This window comes from Mus caroli, unplaced genomic scaffold, assembly GCF_978045245.1.
Source record: "Mus caroli unplaced genomic scaffold, Mus_caroli_1 scaffold_4, whole genome shotgun sequence".
NCBI classification, from domain to species: domain Eukaryota; kingdom Metazoa; phylum Chordata; class Mammalia; order Rodentia; family Muridae; genus Mus; species Mus caroli.
In genome coordinates this window covers 112,363,764-112,371,316 of record NW_028227259.1, presented here as the reverse complement: position 1 = coordinate 112,371,316, position 7,553 = coordinate 112,363,764, and the positions used below count along the sequence as shown (strand labels likewise).

Sequence of the window (7,553 nt, the reverse complement as noted above, 5' to 3'; positions counted from 1 at the left end):
TATCTCATATTAGTAAATAAGATTAGCAATTCCATGAGTAACATAGCTGGCAGATGTGGAGAGGGCAAGAATTGCAGATTAGACAGAATAACTTTTGATTATAATGAGGACAAGTTATCAGGTTACAAATTACTGGGGCTGGGGAGATGGTCCAGTGGTTAAGAGCATTTGCAATTGTTCTTCCAGAGAACCTGAGTTCAGCTCACAGCACCCACATCAGTTAAAGAGACTTACAACCCTCTTTAATGCCAGCTCCTGAGTCATCTGATACCTCTAAGGGCACTTCACTCCCGTGCACATTTCCCACATACACACATGCGTAACTAAAGATAGCAAAGATAAATTTTAAAAAAAAAATCTCTTAAATTATAGATTACTTAGTAAAGGGGGCAACAGTACCTACCTGCCACATGGTGGCAGTCTTTTCCTGGTGAGCATGGTTCTGAACAGAGGGCACAAGTCAGATGACCTTGAAGGCTCAAGGTCAGGATGACTTTTAACAGTGTCAGTGAGATAAGGTTTGTTAAAGGGACGGCTGCAGTAAGCTCATGGGCAATTGGATGTGCAAGTCACTGAGAAAGAACTCTGAGAATCATCAGAGGGGTAATCTTGACCATTGATTATTCAGAACATCACACACACACACACACATACACACACACACACACACACACACACACACACACGCTGTATATAGGCCAGAGGCTGGTATGTGACGTCCTCAGTTTCTCTCTTTTATTTATTTGTTGTGGGTGTGGCAGTGAGTGTGCCAGAAAGCACATGTGTAGGTCAGAGAACAACTTTGTGGAGCTGGTTCCATGTATATGGGCCCCGAGATCAGGCTCAGGTTTCCAGACTTGTGCAGCAAGCTCCTTTACCAGCATGGGTCCTTCCACTGGCATTGTTCTCTCTCTCAACCTGGAGATCCCTGGTTCCACTACACTAGTTGGCCAGTAAGCCCCAAGGATCCTCTTGTTTCTACCTCCCCAGCTCTAGGGTTACAGCAATATGCTGTTGAGCCCAGCCTTTTCATGTGGATGCTGGGAAACAAGCTCATGCCATCATGCCTGCACAGGGAGCGCTGTACCAAGAGAAATGGGCCATCCTCCCAGTCCTTCAGTGGAGCCGTCCTCCCAGCCCTTTGAAGATTCATCTTATAGGAGACAAATACTCTCACATCCTGGAGGTGCCTCTATATACTCACGAACATTTCCGCAAAGTCTCCAGCTTCCGTTTCTTCCGAGTTTCTGCTCTTCGTTTAAATTCTGCACATGCACACAGCTTCTTTTTTGTCTGTCAGGACACATCCAAGTTAGATCGCTGTTACAGTTCCATTCTCACTGGGCAACATGGCGGAAAGCTATCCAAAACCCAGGATGGTCTTTAGTCCACTGGTCAAAAAGAACTTCCCGCAGGTGAAGAAAAAGTACGAAGTAGGCACGCTTACCCTAGTTACGTGTGCCGCTTTACGTCGTCGATGAAATGAACCAAATGTTTGGTTCAGTGTCTCAGGCACCTCTGTTAGCACGAGAAACTCACATGGTAAGATCTATATGGATGAATGCTATGACAAGACTAAGATATTCCAGAGGTGGAAGCCAGCCCTCTGCCTGAAGACGAGCTTGCTCAGTGATCTCAGAGGTATTGGGCAGCACATCCTACCTCTTCATCTCTGTCAAACTGAGTAAGCAAATATCCCAAAGCTGGAAGATCTTCTGACACCTCCTACTAACTTTCTTGTAATGGTGTAAATTTTGATCTTATGTTGATGTTAGTCTCGGCTTAATATTTCATTTGGGACCTTGAGAGACAGGCAGTTTCTCCCCTGCTGTCTTATAAAAACATCAAAAGCAAGCAGTGCTTTCTATACCACGTAACTTAAAGTAAGGATTTTGTTTTGATGCAAGCTCTTGCCATGTAGCCCAGGCTATCCTCAAACTCATGATCCCCCTATGTCAGCCTTGAAAATGCTGGTGTTACAGCTTAAAGTGGGATATTTATGGATATTTGACACATTCTGTATTACTGTTCAGGTTTCAGTGCCAGAATAGCCTCCATGAAACCATGGCTCAAAAATAAAATATCGCTGGGCATGGTGGCACACGCCTTTGATCCCAGCACTTGGGAGGCAGAGGCAGGCAGATTTCTGAGTTTGAGGCCAGCCTGGTCTACAAAGTGAGTTCCAGGACAGCCAGGGCTATACAGAGAAACCCTGTCTCGAAAAACAAAAAAAAAACAAAAACAAACAAACAAAAAAAAACCAAAACAAAACTATTTATCATATAACAGTTACAGTTTGCTCACCTCATCTGTTCATTGCATAACAGTGTTGGGAATATCAGGTCCTTCATCAGCTGATTGCCTTAAAGACACCCAGGCAAAGGTCTGGAAGTAGGGGGTAGATAACCTGGCTCAACTGGCAGCAGGCTTGCTGCAAAATCCTGACAATCTGAAAGGTAATTGTCATCAGAGGAGATGTTAGAATCAATGACTAAGTAAGCCCTAGCAGTCCTATGGCCAACCAGTTTTAACTGGCTAATTACAGAAAAGAGTAATACCAAAAACAGAAAGAGGATGTTTATTCGATATGGCCACATTGGGAAGAGGAATCCTTCTTCAGGGTCCTGAGGTGAGGAAGGGGTGCACATAACTGCGCAGGCTGGTCAAGGTTCTGTCCCAACCATCACCAGTGTCTCAGCTCTGGTCCACCTCTGCCTGGCACCAGGCTCCAGTCTTTTCCTTTTCCCAGCATGAGATTCCTGGGGAAATTCCAACTTCTGGGGGTCCATTGTTTCAGTAGTCTGATAGCCAAAGGGAGGGGCACACATCTTTCTAGAGTGTCTTTACTCCTGCCAGGACAGCTACAGGACTCAGGGTCAGTGTCAGCCAAGACACAGGCTGGTTAAATGACTGCTTGGGACAGGGTTTCGTGTGGCCCTGGATGACCGATTCCTCCCCCCTCCATCTCCCAAGTGCTGGTATTGTGTGCCACCACACCCATTTTACGTGATGCAGGGGATGGATTCTAGGGCTTCTTGCATTTTGGTGAGTATTACAAAATTCTGGGCTAGACTTCTAAATTCCAACTGTGCTCAGTAGCTCCTTAGTCTGTCTGCACCTCCTCTCTTTCTGTTTGAAACCCTACCTTCTTCTTCTTTTTTAAAGTATCACAAAAGTTTATTTTGCAAAAAGTTTCATATGAAAATGTACATGACCCAATTCTACAGCACAATCAAACAGGGCCTTTGGGGAGGGATGTGGACGCCACTGCTGGACAGTGTTCACTCTTTCCAAGGCTTCTGACATGATGGTGCCGTTTCCCCACCTGACCACCATTCCGATGTTATTCTGTTGCCTATCATTTGCAATCTCCACACGCTCATCAATCACAAGATTCATAAAGGGATCAAAGCCCTGTGGCATTCCTTGTACGTGTCTGCCACCGTTTAACTTCAATGATAACTTCTTGTCCATAATTTTCTTCAGTTCGGGAGGGTGTGCTTTGACTCCTCAGCAGGCTCCACAGGACAGTGAAGGAAATGCTCACAAATGCGCGCGTGCGCGTGGGGTGGGGGGCAGGCTTGGCGCTGATTGAAGTCCTATCTTCTTCATTCATTTTTTTTTTTTTTTTTTTTTTTTTTTGCCTCTTAGGGGACAGCCTCAGGAGCTTCTCATCACCTCCTCAGCCACACACAACACCTGCTGCTCTTTCCCAGATCCCGATTCTTGCTTCATTTTTTTCTGGACACCAAAGTCTTGTAATAGATTTGGTCTTCCCTGAAAAAATGAGTCACAGCTGTGCCTATTCAGAAGTTTAGAAGTAAATTTTAGATACCTAGGTATTAGTATACTATATTAAAGATTATATTGTATTTATTATGTGCGGTACCATGTGCCACTGTATGCATGTGGAGCTCGGAGCATAGGACAGCTTGTGAGAGTCAGTTCTCTCCTACCATGTAGATCCCAGGGACTGAATTTGCAGAACAAGTGTGTTAGATTTCTGATGCTTTTTTTTTTTTTTTTTTTCTCCGAGACAGGGTTTCTCTGTGTAGCCCTGGCTGTCCTGGAACTCACTTTGTAGACCAGGCTGGCCTCGAACTCAGAAATCCGCCTGCCTCTGCCTCCCGAGTGCTGGGATTAAAGGCGAGCGCCACCAACGCCCGGTTCTCTTTTTTCTTTTTTTAAGACAGGGTTTCACTGTGTAGCTCAGGCTGTCCTGTAATTCACTCTGTAGATCAGGCTGCCCCGAACTTAGAGAAATATGCTTGCCTCTGCCTTCCAAGTGCTAGTATTAAATGTGTGTACCTCTACCACCTGATTCTGATGGATCTTCAAGAGATGAAAAGGCAGAAAAAGAGAAGCACGTCTGGCCTTACGCAGACGGAAACATGTTTATTGACTACACACCGAGGGAGCATAAATCTCACTACGGGAAACTGAGCCATATATCAAATACCATACACGTGGAGGAGAGAATGCTTAAAAGGGCGCGGGAAAGGAGAAACAGCGACCTTTATAAGGGAGTAAAATTTACTGCATTACATTTCCTCCCATAGTCCCGCCCTTCCGGCCGCAAGGGACGCTGGAAAATGTAGTCTTTTTTTTTTTCGAGATAGGGTTTCTCTGTAGCCCTGGCTGTCCTGGAACTCACTTTGTAGACCGGGCTGGCCTCGAACTCAGAAATCCGCCTGCCTCTGCCTCCCAAGTGCTGGGATCAAAGGCGTGTGTCACCACGCCCGGCTGACAGCAAGCACTTTTAACCATTGAGGCATCTTTCCAGTCCAAGATGATATGTTCTTAACCATAGGTATTACTGTCAGCACTGAGGGAATAAGGCGAAGCTTCACTCTGTCATCCTTAGCATCCAGAGGCGCTCCCCTGATTGTTCTGGAACTTAGAAAAAAATTTCAGGACTAGTGAGTGTGACACAGAGTTGGGATTTTATTAAAGTTAGAAAGAAAGACAGCCCTGAAAAAAATAAAAGCACACTTAAGGGGCGAGGACATAGTCTTCTTAAAGAAAAGCTGCAGAAAGCACGACATGCCCAAATGTGACTCCGCAAGGGAGAGTCCCAGCCCAGCATGGTGAACTATTGTACAGTGTCACGGTTTTTAGCCAGGAGCCACCGGGACTGCAGGAGCGGTAAAAGGAGTTTTAAGTGAGATTCCTAGAAAATGGCAGGTTTACAACTGAAAAGGGAGGAAGGCCTTGAGCCATTGTTAACTGTGTGGGAGAATTCAGCTGCTAAAAGGAAGCTTCAGCCACACTCTGGGGTCAAGGGCCCCTTTCCCTTCGCATGTTCCTATAATTTTCTCTTTCTATCCATGCTTCATTATCTTCCCTACCTTTTAACTTTTCTCTTTGCCAAATATCTTCATTTCTTCTTCCTTTCCTTCTTTCTCTTCTTCTTCTCTCCTCCTCCTCCTTCCTCTCCTCTTCTCCTTCTCCTCCCCCCCCCCCCGTCTCCCTTCCCCTCCCTCTATTAATAGCATGCCTGTGTATATATGTGTATAGATGAAGAAAAACAACTTTTGGAAGTCACGTCTCTCCTTCCATTTTAATGTAGACTCCAGGGATTGAACTCATGCCATCAAGCTTGCTTGGTGAATGCTTTTACTAGGTGGGCCATCTTACCATTCCTAGTTTAACTTTTAAAGGTTTTGTTCTATTAATTTAACACATTAATCATGCATATCAAATAGCTGTAGCAGTAGCATGATATTCTCCTGTTTCTCTCTCCCGAGTGCTAAGATCACAGCTCTACACAGCAATGTTCTCTCTCTCTCTCTCTCTCTCTCTCTCTCTCTCTCTCTCTCTCTCTCTCTCTAACTCTCTCTCTCTCTCTGCCAGGTGTTACATTATAGCCTAGGCCAGCCATTAACTTGCAGCAATCCTCCCACCTCAGCCTCCCAAGGGCTGGAAGTACAAGTGTGAATCATTACATCCAGGTGACATTTCTTAAAGTCAGGGATGAAACATTTATGTTTAATAAACATAAATGCTGTGTAATAACATTTATAAGACCGTGATTATTTCCCCAGCACCCAAAAACCACAAGTCAAATTGTGTATCATGACAGGACAATCTCAGGTGCAAACCGTTCTGTGATCAAAAACTTCCGAGAACAATGTCTCATCCTCAGGACAGCTGGTAGAACATCTGTAGTATGTGAGACACTATAGATATGATAGAAATGGAATCCAGAATTTGTGCGTGCCAGGAAGTGCTTCGCTACTAAAATTAATCCCCAGCTCCCCAGACACTTTCAGATACAACCTGGGATTTAAATATCACACTAGTTTAGAGAAGCAAACCCTAGAAATCATGTAACTTACCTAAGGTTACGTAGTCAGAACCTCTAGAGCTGGGCTCCAAGCTGAGGTAATGGGATCCACATTCATTTAATGAACCCTTGGGCTAGAGAGATGGCTCACGGGTTAAAAGTACTGACTTCCAGAGGTCCTGAGTTCAAGTCCCAACACCCACATGGTGACTCACAACTATCTATAATGTGACATAATCCCCTATGCTGGCATGCAGGTATATATGCAGATAGAACATTCATAATGAAATAATAAATAAATCTTGGGGGGTGGGGGGGAGATTCCTCACCACAGGGCACCTGAGGGACACTGTTGGTTGACCAGAGCTGTCAGAGTTTACAGCAGAGAAAGGGTTAGGAGGGAAAGATGGGATGCATCAACCTTTATTCATGAATCCAATGGTAAAGGAATATTTCCTTGTAAACAAATGTCCCTGCTTTTGCTATCAATTCTTGCAGGTAAAGCAGGAATAGAATGTAATTTACCTATCAGAGAATGTTAAGTTTTTGAGATAGGCATGATGACTCCCACCTGTAATCCCAACATTGCAGAGGCAGGGGGATTACTGAAAGTTTGACAACATTGGTCTCCACAGTAAGTCCCAGGCCAGCCTGGGATTCAGCCTAAGACATTGTTTCAAAAGACCAAACAAATGGAATTGTCTTAGTTAGGGCTTTACTGCTGTGAACAGACACCATGACCAAGGCAAGTCTTAATAAAACAACACTTAATTGGGGCTGGCTTACAGGTTCAGAGGTTCAGTCCATTATCATCAAGGTGGGAGCATGTCAGTATCTATTCAGCATGTCGCAGGAAGAGCTGAGAGTTCTACATCTTCATCCAAAGGCTGCTAGTGGAAGACTGACTTCCATGCAACTAGGGTGAGAATCTTAAGCCCACGCCCATAGTGACACACCTATTCCAACAAGGCCACACCTCCAAATGGTACCACTCCATGGCCCAAGAATATACAAATCATCACAGGAATATAGACCTTTACCCTAGGGTGGATGAAATGACAAGCTCTCCAGCTTAAAGGAAGGAAGTAGGCCATGAGTTGCTCTACTCTGGGAGATGAGAGATTGCTTCCCCAGATGGCCTAGAGAGGGGTAGTGCTCTGTGAAATTCCTGCTTCACAGGAGGAGGAAAATCACCAGACTTTCAGAACTATATGACTGTTAGTTTTCAAGAGGGAGAATATAACATTGTACCAGCTGTCCCTACTTC

General features: G+C 44.8%; 1 pseudogene; it reads right to left on the bottom strand.

Annotated features, from left to right (window-relative positions):
- Positions 1-3,177: 3,177 nt before the first annotated feature.
- Positions 3,178-3,498, bottom strand: LOC110294917 (small nuclear ribonucleoprotein G pseudogene; annotated as a pseudogene).
- Between the last annotated feature and the right edge of the window lie 4,055 nt (positions 3,499-7,553).